Here is a 22,027-nt window from a genome sequence, read left to right on the forward strand (position 1 = left end):
AGGTATAAACTTCCACTTATGGGGTACCTGGTTGGCTCAGTCAATTAATTTCTGACAAATATATATGGTAATATGTATAAAGCAATAACTATTACACTAAATTGTGAGGCTTATAATATATGTGGATGCTATACATATGTATATTGTAAGTATATATTATATGTATATGCGTGTACATATACATATATACAGTTATCATACAAAGGATAATGTAAGTCAGTGAAAGTAACATGACTGTAAGGTATAGTTTAGGTGAAATGGTATGATATTAACTCAAAATAGACTGTGAAAAGGTAAGAATATGTATTATAATCCCTAAAGCAACCACTAAAATAAAAGTCAGCTGATAAAAATAAAATTCTAAAAAAAAAATTACACAAAAGAAGATAGGAAAGAAAGAACAAAGGAACAAAATACAATTTAGACAAGCAGAACACACATAGCAAAATGGCAACCCTAAATCTAACCATGATTATATTAAGTGTAAGTGGACTAAACACTCAAAAAGCAGAGATTGTCAGTTTCATTGAGGAAAAAAAGACATATCTAACACGCTATCTGCAAGATGTTTTTTTAAGTTTTTATTTAAATTCTAATCAATTAACATACAGTGTCATATTAGGTTCAGTTGTACAATATAGTAATTTATCACTTACATACAACATTGGGTGCTCATCACAAGTACACTCCTTAATCCCCATCACTTATTTCACCCACCCACTCACCTACCATCTGGTAATCATGTTTGTTCTCTATAGTTAAGAGTCTGTTTCTTAGTTTACCCCCTCTCTCTTTTCCCCCTTTGCTTATTTATTGTTTCTTAAATTCCAGGTATGATTAGAAATCATATGGTATTTGTCTTTCTCTGACTTATTCAGCCTAACAAAATACTCTCTAGCTCCATCCATTCTGTTGCAAATGGCAAGATCTCATTCTTTTTGATGGTTGAGTAATAGTAATATTTATATATATGAATATATGCATACATGTATTCATATATATGAACATTCATATAAATACGAATAAGTTCATATTTGTATAAATATGAATATAAATATTTATATGAATATAATTTATATATTTATATGTGAATGTATAAAAGTATATATTAATGTATGTATACATATATTCATATATATATCTCACAGAGTCTTCATCCATTCATCTATCAATGGACACTTGGGCTGTTTCCATACTTTGAGTCTTATAGACAATGCTGCTATAAACATCAGGGTGCATGTATCACTCTGAATTAGGATTTTTGTATATAAGAGATATTTTAAATACAAAGATATAGACAAGTTTAAAGTAAACCTATAGAAGAGAATATACAATGCAAAAAGGAAACTTAAGAAAATTAAATTTGCCACATTAGGATTGTATATGGTACTCTGTAAGACAAAAAATTGCTTTCAATAAAGAGACATTTCAAATTATAGAAGAATAAATTCTTCAGGAAGACAAAAAATCAAAATTTAAAAGTATAGGTCATCTATACATGAGGCAAAAATGGGTAGAACTAAGAAGAGAAAAAAAATCCATAATTATAGTTGGAAATTTAACTTTTCTCTCTCAGTTACTGATAGAAAAATTAGACCAAAAAAAAAAAAAAAAAAAAAAGAAAATCAGTGGGGACAAAGATTTGAAAAATACTGTTGACCAACTTGACCTAAATGACATCTGTAGAACACTTTACTACCAACTTCAGAGTATATATGGTACATTCATCAAGGTAGATTATGTGCTGAAACAGAAACTAAGTGCCAATAAATTCAAAAGATAAAATTCATACAGCATATGTTCTCTGTCCAGTGGATTTAGAAATCAATAACAGCAAGTTATCTAGGAAAAAATAAACTGCAAATATTTGGAAATTAAACATACTTTCAACAAATCAAAGAAGAAATTAAGGGAAATTATAAAATATTTTGAACTGACTAATAATTAAAACAAAGTATATTAAAATGTATGGGATGCTGCTAAAACATGCTTAGACTCTCAAAGGAAAATTGTACCTATAATTGTTTATTTTAGAATGGAAGAATTTTCTTAAATCAATAATCTAAGATTCCATGTTGAGTAACTATAAAGAAGAGCAAAGTAAACCAAAAGGAAACACAATACAAATAAAATAATTGATGCAACTGAGAAAATTAATAGACTGTAAAAGAGAAAAAGAGAGAAAATACAAAAATGGAGCATGTTAAGAAGATGAGAAGTTGGTTCTAAGATTAACAAAATTGATAAGCCATAGTTACACTAATCAAGAAAATAAAAAGAACACAAATTACCATTATCAGGAATGAAAAGACATTAAAAGGATAAGCAAACATTATGAATGATTTTATGGCATGAAATAATTTAGACAAAATAAATTCCATGGAAAATACAAGCTTATTAAAGCTGATAGAAGTAGAAATAAGTAATCTAATGCCTATACCTATTAAAGATATTGACTATTATCAAAGTCTTTCTCATAAACAAGACTCTAGGCCCAGATGGTTTCATTAGCACATTCTATCAATCATTTAAGGGGAAAAACACCATCTTATACAAACTCTTCCAGAAAAAGGAGTAGGAAACACATCCTAACTTATTTTATGAAGCCAAAATTTTCTTAATACCAACACCAGACACAGGCAATACAAGGATACTGTAGATTAATATCTCTCGTGTACATATAAATGAGTACTTAGCAAAAATATTAATAAATCAATGCATTATGAACAAATGAGTTTTATACTGAGAATGCAAAATTAGTTCAAGGTTTGAGAACTAATAAGTAAAATCCCCCATGTTAACGTGATAAAGAGAAAAAAAATCACAAGATTTAAATAGATGCTGAAAAAGCATTTAACAAAATTCCACATCAATTTAGTATAAAAACCACTTAGTATATTAGGACTAGAAGGAAATTTCCTCAATCTGATAAAAGGCATCAACAAAAGACCTAAAGCTAACATCATACTCAATGATGAAATGATCAATGCTTTCCTCCTATAGTTAATGACAAAGCAAGAATACTCTTGCTCACATTTCTATTCAACATTGTCCTAGAAACTGTAGCCACTACAACAAGGTAAGAAGAAAGAAAGCCATAAAGACAGAGGAAGAAGTCAAACTTTCTGTATTCACAGATGACATGATTGTTTATGTAGAAAATTTTAAAGACTCTATGGTATCGATAACTAGAACTAACAAGTGAATGTGTAAGGTCATAATATACAAGGTGAATATTGGAAAAAAAGTAATTTTATCCATATACCAATTTAAAAACTGCAATTTAAAAAATCAATACCTTCTACAATAGCTTTCCAGCCTTCCTGGTATTTGGTTTGGCCTGTTACCAAGCTCTAGTCAATGGAACATGATGAGAGGTGTTCTGTATTTCTGCATCCTTCTAGGTATGGCTCAGAAAATCCTCAATCTTTAGTCCTCTCTCCCCTTCCTTATCATTACCAGAAACCTTGGCAGCCTTCGAGACTTTGAAGATGACAGAGCTGCAAGATAGGTGCCTGGGTCCCTGAAGTCCTACATTAAAAGAGAAATGCTTGCTATCAGGAATAAGTGTTTTGATACTTCTCATAACAAGTTTATCACATTTGATCCATTAGCTGATATTACCTTAACTGATGTACTGACCATCAATAGGGGATCAGAGAAGGAATGTGTGGTGGGTGAATATTCTAGAACACCATGCTGCAGTTAAATGCCATGGTAAGATATACCCACAAAACTGTGCATACATCTTAAGAATTGAATAGACAAAGACTGTAGCAACATTTTTCTAGATGTCTCCTGAGGCCAGGAAAATAAATGCAAAAATAAACTATTGAGACTACACAAAAATAAAAAGCACAGTGAAGGAAATAATCAACAAGACAACCCACTGAAAGGGAGAAGATATTTGCAAGTGACATATCTAATAAAGAGTTAGTGTCCAAAATTTATAAAGAACTTATACAACTCAACACCCTGAAAACAAATAATCTAATTTAAAAATGGGCAGAAGACATGAACAAAGAAACATCCAGATGGCCAAAAGACACATGAAAGGATTCTCAACATCACTAATCATGAGGGAAATGAAAATGAGAAAAACTAAAATGAAATACAATCTCACACTTGTCAGAATGGCCAAAAATAAAAAAACACAAGAAACAGCACATATTGGCAAGGATGTGGAGAAAAATGGAACCCTCTTGCACTGTTGATGGGAATGCAAACTGGTGTAGCCACTGTGGAAAACAGTATGGAGTTTACTCAAAAAAGTTAAAAATAAAGGGGATGCTTCGGTAGCTCAGTTGGTTAAACAGCCAACTCGATTTTGGTACAGGTCATTATCTTGGAGTTGTAAGATCAGGTACCCATTGGGCTCTGTGCTCTTTGAGGAGTCTGCTTGAGATTCTCTCTCCCCGTCTGCCCCTTCCCCCAGTTGCACTTGCTTGGTCTCTCTCTAAAAGGATAAATGAATAAAATCTTTTAAAAAATATTTTTTAAAAATGTTATATTTATTTATTTGACAGAGACACAGTGAGAGAGGGAGCACAAGCAGGGGAAGTGGGAGAGGGAGAAGCAGGCTTCCTACCAAGCAGGTTGCCTGATGCAGGGTTCAATTCCAGGACCCTGGGATCATGACCTGAACCAAAGGCAGATACTTAACAACTGAGCCACCTAGGTGCCCCTAAAAATATTTTTTTTTAAGTTAAAATTAGAACTACCTCACAATCTAGTAATTGCACTAATGGGTATTTACCAAAAAATATAAAAACACTAATTCCAAAGGATACATGCACCTCAAAGTTTACAGTATCAATATCTACAATAGCCAAAGTATGGAAGCAGCCCAAGTGTCTATCTATAGATGAGTGGATAAAGAAGATGTGGTGCAAGATAAACTTGAAATGGATAAAAGACCTCAACATGAGACAGGAATCCATCAGAATACTAGAGAAGAACATAGGCAGGAACCTCTTTGATATCAGCCACAGCAACTTCTTTCAAGATATGTCTCCAAAGGCAAAGGAAACAAAAGTGAAAATGAATTTTTGGGACTTCATCAAGATCAAAAGCTTCTGCACAGCAAAGGAAACAGTCAACAAAACAAAGAGGCAACCCACGGAATGGGAGAAGATATTTGCAAATGACAGTACAGACAAAAGGTTGATATCTAGGATCTATAAAGAACTCCTCAAACTCAACACATACAGAACAGACAATCATATCAAAAAATGGGCAGAAGATATGAACAGACACTTCTCCAATAAAGACATACAAATGGCTATAAGACACATGAAAAAATGTTCATCATCACTAGCCATCAGGGACATTCAAATTAAAACTACATTGAGATACCACCTTACACCAGTTAGAATGGCCAAAATTAGCAAGACAGGAAACAACATGTGTTGGAGGGGATGTGGAGAAAGGGGAACCCTCTTCCACTGTTAGTGGGAATGCAAGTTGGTGCAGCCAGTTTGGAGAACAGTGTGGAGATCCCTCAAGAAATTAAAAATAGAGCTTCCCTATGACCCTGCAATTGCACTCCTGGGTATTTACCCCAAAGATACAGATGCAATGAAAAGAAGGGCCATCTGTACCCCAATGTTTATAGCAGCAATGGCCATGGTCGCCAAACTGTGGAAAGAACCAAGATGCCTTTCAACGGACGAGTGGATAAGGAAGATGTGGTCCATATACACTATGGAGTATTATGCCTCCATCAGAAAGGATGAATACCCAACTTTTGTAGCAACATGGACAGGACTGTAAGAGATTATGCTGAGTGAAATAAGTCAAGCAGAGAGTCAATTATCATATGGTTTCACTTATTTGTGGAGCATAAGAAATAACATGGAGGACATGGGGAGATGGAAAGGAGAAGGGAGTTGAGGGAAATTGGAGGGGGAGGTGAACCATGAGAGACTATGGACTCTGAAAAAAAACCTGAGGGTTTTGAAGAGGCGGGGGGGTGGGAAGTTGGGGAAACCAGGTGGTGGGTCTTAGGGAGGGCACATATTGCATGTAGCACTGGGTGTGGTGCAAAAACAATGAATACTGTTATGCTGAAAAGAAATAAAAAATAAATTAAAAAAAAAGAAGAGTTGGTGCATGTGTGGGTGTGTATATTCCATTAATATATAAATAATGTTATGCATACATATATATGCATATATATAATGGAATGTTACTCAGCCATAAAAAAGAGTGGAATTTTGCCATTTGGAGCTAGATGAAATAAATCAGGCAGAGAAAGATAAATACCAGATGATTTTACCCATACGTGGAATTTAAGAAACAAAACAAACAAGCAAAGGGGAAAAATTAAGAGAGAGTTAAATCAAGAGACAGGCTCAATTATAGAGAACAAACTGATGGTTATCAGAAGGGAGAGGTCTTGGGGGATGGGTGAAATAGGTGATAGGGATTAAAAGTGCACTTGTGATGATGAGTGATCAGTGATGTACAGATTGTTGAATCACTATATTGTATACCCAAAACTAATCACTATGTTGTACATCCAATACTAATACTGTATGTTCAACTAGGCTGGATTTTTTTAAAAAAAGAACAATAAGAAAAATTAGAACAAAAAAGGACTGGGTAGACAGAAAGACTTAGATCCATAATGTGGAACCACTTATGTAAATTGGAATACTTTCTACATTGAAGGGATCATACACATACAAAGACATTATTAAGTACCTTAGAAAGGCTGGAGTGGAATGTGAGTGGACAAAGAGGAAAAACATGTGACCATAAAATGATACTCAACTCAGCCTGCAAGGAGACTGCACAAAGAGACAATGGGGTAGAAGATGGGGAGTCTAAAAGCAGATGCTACTAGGAGTCTATGTGAGATTAGTACACAAAGACAATGTTAAAGATTGTTTAGGAGGAAGTCCAATGGCACAGTTTAGTTTGCAGGAATAGCAAATAAAAGTATATTTAGTTTTTAAAATTCAGTTGGATATTTATTGTCACAAGTTAGGAAGGTATATGTTTTCTGGTAGATATAAAAATATCATTAAGTCATAATAGTGTTTCAAAGGAAAGGTTGTTGGAAACGGTAACCTGATAACCCAGGGGCTATTAATTAGAGCCTAAAAACAGGAATGTTAGAATTGAGACTATTATTTAACCAAAAGCTGCAGTGAATCTACAAAGAACTGCAAAGACCCCTGAATGTACCTCACATGCAATTATTCATACTTGGCCTTAGTTTTCTTTTAGAAAAAAACAGCTCAAAACTGTTAGACATTTCATCAGGCATATATAAGAAGGAAGAGGATCTGACTGCTTAATAATCCTACTGTTTTTAAATTCCTATGTAAAGGCGAAGAGGCATAGTTCCAGTCTAGCCATTTGGTACATGAATTATATATGATTTTTGATGAGGCTCTTTAGACACTCATCTCAGTGTCTAACTGCTGAAAAGGGTACAATAAAAATATATTTAAGGCCCTGTGAAAATAGCAACAGCCATTAGAGTTGTACTATTTAAAGAAAACTCATAACTGAATGAGATTGCTTTGGTCTCACTATAGTACTCACATACAACTTGGGAAGAAACAGCTCCTAGTGATACAAAACACATTTTGATTATTTGCTTATATTTGGGTAAGTTTCTGAAAGCTACCAATAACAGCAAGAAATACCAAAGAAGGATTTTATTTAAGAGGACAAAATATATAATAGAGGAAAAGGCAAGGAGTCAAATGTTTCATTACTGGTTTCAGCAATAAAATATTCAACACACACTTGTGGCCTCTGTACTACTGTGGTTCTCAAAACTTCGGTGCATTAAAATCTGTGCACTGTAAGAACTTTGTAAAGATGTCAAGATAAAATGCCTTTCCTTCACTATGAAACTGATGACTGGGATGACTGCTGAGGACATAGTCATCACACCCATTTTGCAAATGCTTTGCAGATGAAAATCCAGAATTATATTAGGGGACAGATGTTGCCAGGATGCATTATTTGAGATGCATTATGTAGCCAAAATGGAAAACATTCACTTTGAATTGTGTTGGGACAAGGTGGAGTGCAGAAAGGGTAGGAAAGAGGTTAAGAGAGATTCCCAGTCCACTCTTAGAATTCTTCTTTCAGGGTATTTGACAAATCTTTGCACTCTACAGCAAATTTTAAAATGTATCCTTTGGTGGCTAGCATTCCAGTAGGAAATAGCCTTTGGCACACCACCATCTAGTGGCATCCAAGAAGAACTCCAAAAGCTCTTTTTTTTTTTTTTCTTTAAATGCTTTGGAACAGAGGAAGTGGAGGAGGCACTCACACTGGGTTGGTTTTTTTTTTAAGATTTTATTTATTTATTAGAGAGAGAGGGAGAGAGAGCGAGCACAGGCAGACAGAATGGCAGGCAGAGGCAGAGGGAGAAGCAGGCTCCCTGCCTAGCAAGAACCCCGATGTGGGACCCGATCCCAGGACGCTGGGATCATGACCTGAGCCGAAGGCAGCTGCATAACCAATTGAGCCACCCAGGCGTCCCCACACAGGATTTTGATAATGGCCATGCAGACTGTCCTTATCTGAATGAATTCTGCCATCTTCCATCATCGTTTTTTTTAGCGGGTGGGGAGGAACAGAGAGAGAGGGAGAGAGTCTTAAGCAGGCTCCATGCCCAGTAGGGAACCTGACACGGCTCCATCTCACAACCCTGAGATAATGACCTGAGCCAAAATCAAGAGTCAGATGCATAACCAACAGAGCAACCCAATGACCACCCCCCACCCCGCCGTTCATCATCTTGAATAAGGCTAATAATATCTATTCCTAAGTCTATTGTGAGAATAAAAAGGACTCACATATGTAGTGCTCACCCCTCAGCGAGGTGCAAAGTAATCACTAAAATATCTTCACTAGCAACCAGTGTTAGAGCCACTGACATTCCATGCTTAAAAACTCAACTCAAGCCATCTAGGTTTGTCAGGCTGCCCTACCACCGTCATCCACAAACATAGGTGGGCAGAGGTAGCAGCACTTCCACGGAGCAAAAAAGAGAGGAAGGAAAAACTCCCCTTCCTCCCTCCACCCCGCCACATTTTTAAGGACAGAATTCTTAAAAACAGAACAGAGTTCTCAAAACAGAATTAGAATTAACCGTTTTGAATTTCACAAATAGCTCTGAGAAATCCAATAAAACATGGATTTGATGAAGTCCTAGAATCTAGGTGAGGTTCGGTGGGGTGAGGTCCGGAGCCGATGACCAGGAAAGAATCCTTGAGACATCTTTGGTGCAAAATGGTGGTTTATTAAAGCAAGGGGACAGGACTTGTGGGCAGGAAGAGCTGCTGCCCCAGGGTTGTGAGGGGTTATGTACCGTGGGGTTGGGGGAAGGTAAGGGAAAGGGAGGTTTCAATAGAACTTTCATATGCTAAAGAGGATCTACAAGGTACCGGATACTGGAGGTCTTGCCAGTGACAAGGTTGTTTTTCCCTTTTAGCAAGCCATTGACATTAAGATAGTTGGGGCATTCTTAAAGAATGTTACTTTGTCCCACCCAAGAATGGAGGTGAGGGGGAGATTGTGAGGTGTCAGCCTTTTGCTTTGTCCTCAGCCAGCCTTCTGCTCCCTCATCAGATTCACCAGAAAAAAAAATTGGGGCAGTTCACTGAGCCCTGAAGCTTATTCCTATGGACCCTAAGGTCGACAATACCTCCTTGAGAAGCTGCAGGGCCATCAGAATAATAATCCTGTCCCTTTTTAAGACCATTACTTCTAGTGCTATGGGGAAGAGTTATTGGTAAATACAGGGCCCACTTTTTGTGTGTCCTCGTCTCTGCCCTGGGAATTGGGCTTGCCATTCATTCATTCATTCATTCACTGAGAAGAAGCTAATAGAAATCCTTTATGTCTACAGTAGATTTGCAGGTGTGTCTCCTTCCTCCAAACTGGGAATAGGGGCTTGGGGGCTTCTCTAATGCAGTATGACAGCTGGAAGCAGAGGATGAAAAATCTGTAAAATACTGACATTAAGATCCGAGATATCTGTCTGATAATTTAGGATTTGAAACAATAAATAAGACAGGGGTCCAGGATTGCTAGCAGGCCTGGATAGTCATATCTTCATAAAAGCCTCATCCTTTATGAAAGAAGTGCTCAAGTAAGGCTTACCTAAGTCTGAGAACCTCAGGACTTTCCTTAGCCCTATCACCAATCACTCCTGGGTCCTGGTGGGTATTTGGATCACAGCAGACCTTCTCAAATTCAAAAGTTGTACATGGTTCATTGTGATTTTAGGGACATCACTTAATGTAGTTTTTCATAGTTGAATAATTTTAGAAACATTATCTAATCTAAATGGGAGAATATGCATAGTTGAACATTCTGTCCTTGCCTGGTCAAATATACCACAAACCCAAGTGGGCTGCAGGATAAAGCAGGAAGAAGATAGTTGGTGTTGGTGGAGATCTTTTGATTTTCATTTCCCCCCATGAGAAGCTAACATTCCATTTTATATTTTGGTCTCAATTTTCCTAAATTGTATGCAGGCTAAATAATGCCTCTGTGGACAATCATGCCATACTAAGCCTAGCCACCTTGCTGATAAGCCATGGTCCCCCTTTTTCCCTTTTGTCTTCCAAACATTAGAGTCATCCTTCATATCTTACATTCTTTTACCCTTTCTTAATGCTTTTCTGTTTCATCTTTCATCTCAGCAATTCATTCTTTGGCTATATTTACTACTCTTCATCCTATATATGTGCTCTTTATCTGTACTTTTCTCACATTTCTACTTGGTTCTTTGGTTTCTAGCTCTTGCTTCATGCTGCTAACACCATTCCTTATATCAAGTTTATTGATCATCTGTATTTTAGATCTTTGACCTGTTCCAAAACCCTGTTTCAGAGGGTTTGTGTTGTTTAGTTTGTGGTCTTTTCTTTTAGTCTAGTTATGGAGTCTGCAGGCTATTTCCTTGGACATATTTGTCACCATACCTGGTAATAGATCATGGGGAAAGCTAGGAGCCAGGTTCTCTTCTGTTTCAGTCTGGTGAGGCTGAAACATAAGTAGGAGAAGAACCCCGGGTACCATAGAGGCACCTTTGAAATCAATACCCTAATATCTGAGTTTTAATTGTAGAGTTGTAAGGGAATAGTATTTTGTCATCTTATGAAAGAATAAGAGTGTTAGGGTAGGCTAAGCCCCCTTTAGCTCAATTTCTCAGTGTCTCAAACACTGGAACCTTAGGCATATTTTAGTTTCCTTTTAATCAAGATCACACATGGTCTACATATATTTGCTGTAGAACTCATCTCAGATTAGGGTCCTCTCACAAGCATACCTAGGATTTTCTGAAGATTTTCAAATGCCAGAGAACCTGCACTTTTTTTTTTTTTTTTAAGATCTTATTTGTTTATTTGACAGACAGAGATCACAAGCAGGCAGAGGCAGGCAGAGAGAGAGAGAGGCAGACAGAGAGACGGAGTTGGGGGGAGGAAGCAGGCTCCCTGCTGAGCAGAGAGCTGATGTGGGGCTTGATCCCAGAACCCTGAGATCATGACCTGAGCCTAAGGCAGAGGCTTAACCCACTGAACCACCCAGGCGCCCCCACCCCTGCATTTCATTTTTAAATCAACACTTTTGAGTAGCTACTTCACACTAGGTACTGAGTTAACCCATTGTGAGTAATGGGAATATAGGAACTGTTCCCTACTGTCAGTGTGTTTGGCCATCTGAAAGGAGAGAAGTCATCATGAAGAAATTTCCCTAACTTAAAAACTAATAAAAAAAATAATTCCCTTTATCAAAAACAAGACCCAGCATTAGAAACTTTTGATCCATATCCTAAGCAGATGAGGGAAAAGCCAAGTTCTTTGGCTGCTTCATTCCACCCACCTTTCCTGGATTGGGCACAGCCTAACAAGCCAACACAACACCAGAGAAGGACAAGGACATCTCCAGGTTCAAAAGTGATGGGCTTCTCTCATTAACTACTTTTTTCAGAGTAGCAGTGGCCTACCATGGAAATGAATGGGAAACAGCCAGTAAGGTCTTCATGTTTAGATGGGACTATAAGGAAGGACTTAGACTGGACACAGTGCCATTCTAGTTTGGGTGATTTGGCAGGCTCCATTGGTGACCTAGGCTGGGTGGCCAAGGACAGAGGTGTTCCAAGCTAATAAAGGGAACTTAGAGCAAGGGGTAACAAACTAGAGCAAGTGTCCAAGGAAACACTATTTTTTATTTAATAATGCTCACATTTGGCAGGAATCAATCCTGCCTTGTCCCCATATACATTATAGCTATGCAACAGAATCAAGACCCAACACCTGAACTGAGTTGAAAACAGAAACCCAAGAATTTATTATCAACTAAAATATCCTCTATCTAGCCTCTTCATAGCCATGATCAAAATTAAAATGGCTGAGTAGTGTAGCCATTCAGTTGTTACCATTGCAGACTGGCCTCTCCCATGGGTAGAGCAATAAGGTCCCTGTGAGCCTCACATGGTCTTGTACTTTACCCCCTTTTTTCTGATTTAATTACAATTTTCTGAATTAATTACAATTCAATTTCCAACTTTTGTTTCTAACCAAAGCCTCAAGGTCCCATGAAATATACCAATAACACAACTTCCTTTCAAGTGCCATTGTCCTAGGCAGGCTACATGGCTTAAATAGCCCCAGGGGCTACACTTTTCTAGGGATGATCCTAATGTTAGAAATGGGATTTCTCTATAGCTAGAACTTAAAAAACAAAGCTAAAATTCAACTGTTTAATAATTTTAGAAAAGCCATAACGGCAAAATAAGGAAGAATAGCTTGGAACCAAAAGTCACTCTGCTGAGTCAATGGCAAATTACCAGTTCCTAAACTGGGGCTGCTCAGATACTTCACAAAAAGAACAACGGTTGGCTGAGGATCCTGCTATTTCCCCTCACAACTGCATAGAAAGCTGACTCTTCAGACCAAAGTTTGAATGGGTGGGGTGATAGCTGGAGGCTGTATTCTCCAGAAGATCAGATTAAATGCATAAAGTAATTAATCTCTATGAAGATAGGGAGACACATACCTGACTTTGGCTTGCCTCCATTCCTGGAGACTCAGCTTTTTCTACAAGGCCATTTGTTCGTCCTGAGCGTACCCTTTCAGAAATCATAAAGCTCTCATCACAGTGACTCATGCAGTAGATTTTCAAAAAGGATACTAGGCCCAGGCTGGATTTCCCCACCACCCATGAATAAGGAGGCTGTTGGGCTAGAGAGCTTTTATAGCTTGTGACTAGATTTCATGCTCTGGGAAACCTGAGAGGGAAGGAGTCCATAATTCTACTCAGTTGCTTCACAGGAAGGATTCCTCATTTGAGCAACAGTACACTGTTTCTAATCAGCAGTCAATACTTCTTATTATTGCAAAGCATACATTAGGTGAGTTCTTAAGAAAACTTGGAGTGGCTATATTTTTTAGGGAAGTCCGAAGTATTCCCCAGAGTCTAATGTGCCATTGGGAAAAACTACTGTCCAAATAGTACTTGGAAACATGGGTTAAGCTGATGGTTCTCATACCTTGTTGAACGTGGGCTATACCTGGGGAACTTAAAAGGTACAAGTTCCTGAGTCCCACCACAAGAGACTGGTCTGTGACTTTTCATTTGTATTAAACACCCAGATAATAATAATGTAATTGTTCCATGTTCTACACAGTAGAAAGAGCAAACCTTCAGTAGGGCCAAAGGCTTACACAGCCTAGCCGGACCATACACTTTCAGGAGCACTTCCTATGACTCCATATCATAGGTGGTCTGCTCCAGGATGTATTCGAGATCCCACCATATACTCCACAGCTGTGTCTGTTCTATGAACAGAAGTGGCTCCAGGACCTCTCCATAGTTCAGAGATTAGGGTTGCTGGACAGAGGGACTGGGAAATAATGCTTGAGCTTAGATAATGAGCTTATTTGGGGTAGCTTGGGAAGGGTTGATGCTGATTGTTGGACAAGGGACTCTGACTTTATTGTAAGAATGACAAGTATCCTACAAAGATGGCTGATTCAGGCAGTGGTTGCAGGTGTCAAATTGTCTTACACTGGATTCTAAGGTCATTGAGGATTAGGACTGTGTGTTAGTGCCCCAGAAAAGCATTCCAAATAGTAGGTGCTCAATAACTAGTTGTTAAAGTTAATTGCCACAGCTGCATATCCCCTAAACCTAATACTAGATTCTCCTAAGTCAAAACTGTCACACAGGGTTACATAGGATGTGCACTGCAAAAATCTATCAGATGGAAGAATCCATCATTTATACTACAGTCATCAAAGACCAAAGTGTGAGAGCTACAACCACAAAACTCAGAAGAAAATACAGGTGTAAATCTTCATGACCTGGGATTAGATACGTCATGTAAAGCTCAAGGAACAAATGAAAAAATACAGTAATCAGAGTTCATAAAAATTAAAACTTTTGTGTTTCATGGACGCCATCAGAAAGTGAAAAGACAACCCACAGAATGGGAGAAAATTTGTATAAATCATGTATCTGGTAAGAGACTTTTTTTTTTTTTAAGATTTTATTTGACAGAGAGATCACAAGTAGGCAGAGAGGCAGGCAGAGAGAAAAGGGGAAGCAGGCTCCCTGCTGAGCAGAGAGCCCAATGTGGGGCTCAACGCCAGGACACTGAGATCATGACCTGAGCCGAAGGCAGAGCCACCCAGGCACCCCTGGTAAGAGACCTGTATCTAGACTATGTAAATAACTCCTACACCTCAGTAGTAACATGACAAATAACTCAATTTTTTAAAAAAGATTTTATCTGTTTATTTAGAGAGAAAGCAGAAGAAGTAAAAGTGAGAAGAAGAGGGAGAGTGCCGCTTCCAGTCAGCGACAGGAGAAGAATTAGGCACAAACAAGTCAGCTGCAAGAGACTGGGAGCAGGGGACAACAGTGGTGACTGCTGCCACGAGCAACTCCACAGTCTCACTTTTATTGGATAGAAACAATAGCCAACAGAAGGATTGATGGAGGTCGCACGTTAGTACCGTCTTGCAGACAAACAAGGAGGAGGACAGAGTTTATAGTTAAACAAGCACATTCAAAGGACTCAAACTCACAACAGGCGCTTCTGGGAAGAGAAAGGAGCAATAACGGAAAAGGGAAGCAGGCGGTTTTCGTTCCACCCTGAGCTGACCAGGCGTTCCCGGGTGCTTGGCTTCCCTGAAGCAGGCGGCGTTCCGCCCTGGGCGGGCCAGGCGTTCCCAGCTGCCCAGCTTCTGTGAAGGGGCGGCCTTCTGCCCTGAGCGAGCTGGGCATCCCCAGCTGCCCAGCTTCATGGTCGTATATCGTCCTTCTCCCCAAAGACCTGTTGCCAGTATATGTATTTCTTAAGGCCATATCTAAATGTGCTTGGCAACTAGTAAAATCCTCCAGGAGTTACAGTTTAAGTAACAAATTGTTCCGAGGGGCAGCAGCAGGTGAAGGACAGAGAGAAAATCCCAAGCAGAAGCCACACTGAGCACAGAGTTCAACATGGTGCTTGATTCCAAGACCCTGAGATCATGACCTGAGCCGAAATTAAGAATCTGACACTCATCCACCTGAACCGCCCTGGTGCACCCAAAATAACTCAGTTTTTTAAATGAGCAAAGTATCTGAATAGACATTACTTCAAAAAAGTATGCAAATGGTCAATATGCATATGAAAAGATGTTCATCATGGTTAGTCATGAGGGATATGAAATAAAAATCACAATGAGTTATCACTTCACACCTACTAGTATGGATAAAATCAGAAGACAGATAAATGTTGGTGATGATGTGGAAAATTTGGAATCTTCATATATTCGTGATAGAAATGCAAACAGGAGTCTGGAAGTTTCTTAAACGGTTTAATATAAAGTTGCATTATGACCCATCAATTGCACTCCCAGGTATAAACCCAAGAGAAATAAAAACATATGTCCAACAGAAACATATACACAAGTATTGAAAGCATTGTTGTTTATAATAGCCAAAAAATGGACACAACCCAATTGTCCATCAGCAAACGAATAGGTAAACAAAATGTGGTATATTGATGCAATGGAATATTATTTGGTAATAAAAAGGAACAAGGTATTTTCTTTAAAATTTATTTATTTATTTACTTATTTTTATTTTCAGCACAACAGTATTCATTATTTTTTCACCACACCCAGTGCTCCATGCAATCCGTGCCCTCTATAATACCCACCACCTGGTACCCCAACCTCCCACCCCCCCGCCACTTCAAACCCCTCAGATTGTTTTTCAGAATCCATAGTCTCTCATGAAAAGGAACAAAGTATTAATACATACTATAGCATGGACAAATCTTGGAAACATGCAAAGTGAAAGAAGTCAGACACAAAAGATCACATATGATTCCATTTCATATGAAATTCCCCAAACAGGCAAATCCATACAGATAAAAAGTATATTGGCACCAAGGGCTGGGATGGTTATAGGGAGATGGGGAATGGCTGCTACTGAGGATGGGCTTTCTTTCGGGCATATGTAGTGTTCTGAAATTGATTGGGGGGATAGTTGCATAATCCTGAATGCATTAAAAACCATTGAGTTGTATACTTTAAGTGGATTAAGTGTATGATATGTGAATTATATTTTAATAAAGATGTTATTTCATTAAAAAAAACCCCACTACAATAAAACTGACAAGAAAAGGTCTAGAAGAATAAAGATGTTCTATATTTTGAAAATCTTTTTTGGTGAATTTGTGTAACACTAGATCTATAAAATAAGAAATTCTTCCAAGTGCATTTCATACCAGCTGGGCCACTGTGTATGGTTTGGCAAATTATATGCTCAACAACGTACTCAGTAGTGTATAGGAACCTTGCCCAAGGTAAACTCCATCTCACACTGTATGCTTTCTAGCCTAGGAAGTAGAAGGTGACCTCTGCCCTGACCCTACATTGTGTCAACAATCAAGAGCTATTCTTAATTTCCACTCATTCCTCCCCACTTCAAATGGCCCAGTTCACTTAAATTCCCTAAATATTACCTTGAAGTGCATAGCACATGAAAAAAGGCCAGAGTTGAGCAGAATGAATGTGAAACCCCAGCCTTACTCCTGGTTGAGTTTCAAGTATTTCTATTTACTTCCTGAGTCTGTACTGACCATCTGGGGACTCCATATATCTCCTTCCAGGTCCCGAAACCCTGGATTGTGATTCTTGTGAACAATTTATTGCCATGATTTCATTTCAAGAAAATGATTTGGAGTTTTACCTTGAATGCTAAAGAACTATTAATTATTTCCTAATGGTCTAAAAGTGGAAAACACATTTTAACTGCTAAAGGAAATTGAACACTGACTAACTAAAGAGTTTGGTACACTAATATTTATGAACAAAATGAGAGGATACATATAAAAAAACTTGAATGCTTATAAAACACAAGTGGTTTGTAGCTAGAAATAAGATGACACTAGTAGAGGACTTCAAGTCATGTGTCCTTAGGTTAATTATTTTGCCTCTTTTGGGCCTCAGTTTATCCATTAGTGAAGTAGGGGAATAGCAGTACCCTTTTCATAAGATTGTTATGAAGCATAAATGAATTAATAGATATATTAAGAACTTTAGAAAAATATCCATTTCATACTCTTCTATTATTATAGTGTTTGTTAGTCTATTTCATAGCATATTCCAGATTTTACTTTGAATGAGTTTTGGAGGGATACTCCAACATGTTGGCCACCAGCTTATAAGCTTCCTCTTATCCTGACTCCAATTTTTCTGAATAAATAATAACAGCATAGTTTAGTGGTTAAAAACCTGGTTCTGGAGCTGGTCATCTTGATATTAAACCTGGTTCTTTGATTTCCCAATAATCTCTTAGAGCCTCAGTGTCACCATCTGTTAAATACGGGGTTGCTGTGTAATAAATGAATTACTATATGTAAAGACTTAGAACACAGAAAGCACTGCATGAGCATTTTCTGTTATTATTAAGTTAAATTCAAAAATAAGAAAATGCTATTGCTGGTTTTACAGTCAGAATTACTTATTCTTCTGGGTTGCTGCTAAAAAAAAATCTCAGGCACATAATCAGGTACCACCTACTACTCTCTCTAGACCTCACTACTGGAAAAGAATCTTAGGGCAACCATTCTGAGTTTAAAGCCCCAAATAAATATCAGCTCAAACATTTGAATTTGAATAAGTACAAAGGAAAACAACTAATGGGAACCTTTCAAGGCAGTTATTTCTTCATGCAAATTCAGATTTCAGGAGAGATTTAAAAAGTACATTTGAAAGAAATATTATTTTTAAAAAATCTTCACAGTATGATGTCGACAGGTCCTGGGAATAATTTCTGGCAGTAAAAATGAAAGACAACAGTCTATTAAAGCTTAAGCCACGGGCGCTGGGTGTCTCAGATGGTTAAGCATCTGCCATCAGCTCAGGTCGTGATCTTCAGGTCCTGGGATCAAGTCTGGCTTTGGGCTCTTTGCTCCATGGGGAGTGTGCTTCTCCCTCTCCCTCTGCCTCTCCCCCTGCTTGTGCTCTCTCTGTCTCTCTTTCTCTCAAATGAATAAATAAAATTTTTTTAAAAAATAAAGACTAAGCCAGTGTAGGAACCCAATCATACCTGAATATGGTCATAAATCCTGGACTTCAGACCTTAAAAATATTTTATTATAAATATTGACTGGTTTGGCTAGATTAGAACCTGAAAGATCAGAAGAAATTTGACAGAATATGCACATTAGAAAGGTTACCTCTAAAGAGTTTCTTACAGATCCACATAGAAATTACTAAATCATCTAAAAAATTCAGTGAATCACAGAACAAGATGATGGTTGCTAATGTCAGCCAATGATGAAGAAAATGTACATGAACATAAGCATTAGTCTTGATATGCTATTATGTATCTATAGCATACATATGAGAATTTGGACCCCTAAATTAAAATGCGTGGAAAGATTCATTGCTGTCCTACTTAAGGGTCTCTTATTAGACATAAAATAACCATCTCTCAAAAAGGAGGCCTCCTTCCTTAAGACCTCTCTTCTCACAGAAGAAGGGTTTTTATTAAAATCAAGTGTGGAGAGGAAATCACTGACAGATTGAACACATCCAAATTCAAATCTTTTATTTAACAAAAGATATCATGAAGAGAATTAAAAGACAAGCTACCAATGAGAGAAAGTACCAGGAATATGCATGATCAGGAAGGTAGTAATATCTGTAATATAGACAGAGTATATGAAAATCAACAAAATTGGCTAAGAATATGGATACAAATTCACAGGAGAAACAATAATTGAAACTTCATGAAACTATGTTGAACCTCAATAATATTCAAACAAGTGCAAATTAGAAATAGAAGATGCCATTTTGTCAATCACAAGGTGAAAAATTATAATATTAACAATAACACTAAGAATGTTTTATATTGTAATTTCCTTTTTCATTAAAATAAAGAAAATTTGAAAATTTCTTCATGACTAACTTCATTTATTCAGCCAGTATTTATTGAGTGCTACTAAAGCCAATCACAGTGCTAGACTATGTAGTAGTTAGTAAGATGAGTAAGAAGACACCTGCAAGTAAACTATAGCTTAGTGTGGAGAGCCATGTTGCAAGAACTGTGGAACACGTAGACGGCTATGCCTGAGAGGCTCAGCTGTAAATGTTTAACCCATGAAATATGGGTGCATTTATGAATGACGTATAGGCCATTCTAAGAGTCATGGGGAAGGTATATGATTAACCAAGAGTCATGGGGAAGGCACAAGTTCTATAGAACAATAGAGTCACGTAGATGCTCACGAGCACTTCACATGCTTAGGGATAAGGTCACAGGTAGCACTTCTGATTGGTGAATAGACTTGTCGTGTGATCTATTGATTGGTTGCCTGTAATTCATGTTAACTATATCAAGGGGCTACAATTGTGGTGCGGGGTTCCCGAATCAAGATATGTAGAAGATTGTCAATAAAGAAGTTTGCCACTCAACCTCGACTGCGGGTCGTTCTTGCCGGCGAAGAGCGACAGCTTAGGGAGAAAGAGACCAATATCCAAGCAACCAACTAGATAAAATACAGAATGAAGTAGGTACATAACAGATTTGGAAGATCAGAAGATTCCCAGGGGGAGATATTCTCAAGAATGGCTAGCATTTGAACAGACCCAGTAATATTGAGCTGAAATAATACAGGCAGAAGAGAGAGGAAAGACATCCAGCTATGGTTTAAAAAAAAAAAAAAAGGTGAAATCACAGAATTTAGAAAGGTCATGAAGAAACTGAACACTGAAGCTAGTCTGAACATGGTAGCCAGGTTGCAGATGGAGAGATCGGCAAATAGAAAATGACTTGTTTTCCAGCCTAGAATCTATAAACTCCCAACCAATTACCCTCATGTCTTTGCAGGTATTTGTTTCCAAAACTTTTTACTAAATCATGACATAAATGGGCTCTATCCTCAGGGCAAAATTAACACAGCCATCACCTAGGTATGTGACCCAGGTTCGTATCATCTGGATTAAATGGACAAATTGTTAGAAAAAAAAAATTACAAAAAGTAGAAATCTTGAATAGTTCTAAGACCACTAAAGAAATTGATTCAGTGCTAAAAACAAACAAACAAACCTGCCTCTTTCCCCACAGAAACCTCCAATCTCAGAAATGCCCAGCAAGACATTTATGGAGGATATAATGATAATCTAGCCAAACTGTTCCAGAGTACATAGAAAAGAAGAAAATGCCCAAATCATTTTATGAGGCAAGCAAGACCATGACATCAAAACTTGGCAAGAATTATGTCAGAAAAAGGAGCACCTGGGTGGCTTAGTTGCTTAAATACCTGCCTTGGCTCAGGTCATAATCCCAGGATCCTGGGATTGAGTCCCATGTTGGGCTCCCTGCTCAGTGTGGAGCCTGCTTCTCCTTCTCTCTCTCTGTCCCTCCCACAACTCATGCATGCTCCCTCCCTCTTAAATAAATAAATAAATTTTTTATTTTTTATTTTTATTTTTTTAACAAAATATTTTTTTAAAAAGAACTATGTAAGAAAGAAAAAGTGTAAGGCAACATTATTAATAAGCATAAATACAAAAATCTCAAAAAAATACAGGCAACAAAAATTAATTAATATATGAAAATGGTATTACACCATGACCAAGTTGAGTTTACCCCAGGAATGCAAGTATGTTTTAATATTTGAAAATAAATTAACTTAACTCATCACATTAATAGATTAAAGGAGAAAAATGACATGATTGTTTCAATGGAGAAAGCTTTTGGTAAATGATCTTACAAAATATATGAAAACATAAAAGCTAAGAAGGTCCAAAACAGACTTAAGCAGAAGCATATGATTGGAGGATTTGGTCCACCAGATATCAATTCTTTTTATAAAACTCTAGTAATGAAGAAAGTGATATTGATATAGGACTAGACAAATGAATCAATGGAAAAAAATACAGAGCCTAGAAATAGAGTCTCAAATATGAGGACACTATTTATAATGAAGGTGCATTGCATAATACTTGGGAAAGGATGATTTTTGCAATAAATGGTGCTAAAACAACTGAGTATTCATATGGGGAAAAATGATGTTGAAACCTGTATCTCGTGAACCGAAATGTGAGAGACAAACCTAAACTTTCAGAAGATAATGTAAAATATTGCTCTCCTGTGGGCCAGAAAATATTTTTTAAACAAAGAACAGTGACTTTAAAGAAAAGCTTAATAAATTAACTACATTAAATTTAACAACTTCTGTTCATCAAAAGACACCACAAAGAAAGTGAAAAGGCAAGCCATTCATAAAACTCAAATTCAGAATATGTAAAGATCCTACCAATAGTTAAAATTAAAAAGGTTATGTGTCATTATAAATTTGTTCAAACCCATAGAATGTAAAAAAGTAAACTCTAAAGTAAACTAGGAATTTGGGGGTAATGCTGATGTCAATGTAGATTCATCAGCTATAACAAATATACCACTTTAAGGGGAGTGCTGATAACGGAGGAGGCTATGCATGTGTGGGGGCAGGAGGCATATGGGTAATAGCTGTGCCTTCTGC

Source organism: Mustela erminea, chromosome 1, assembly GCF_009829155.1.
Source record: "Mustela erminea isolate mMusErm1 chromosome 1, mMusErm1.Pri, whole genome shotgun sequence".
Classification (NCBI taxonomy): Eukaryota; Metazoa; Chordata; class Mammalia; order Carnivora; family Mustelidae; genus Mustela; species Mustela erminea.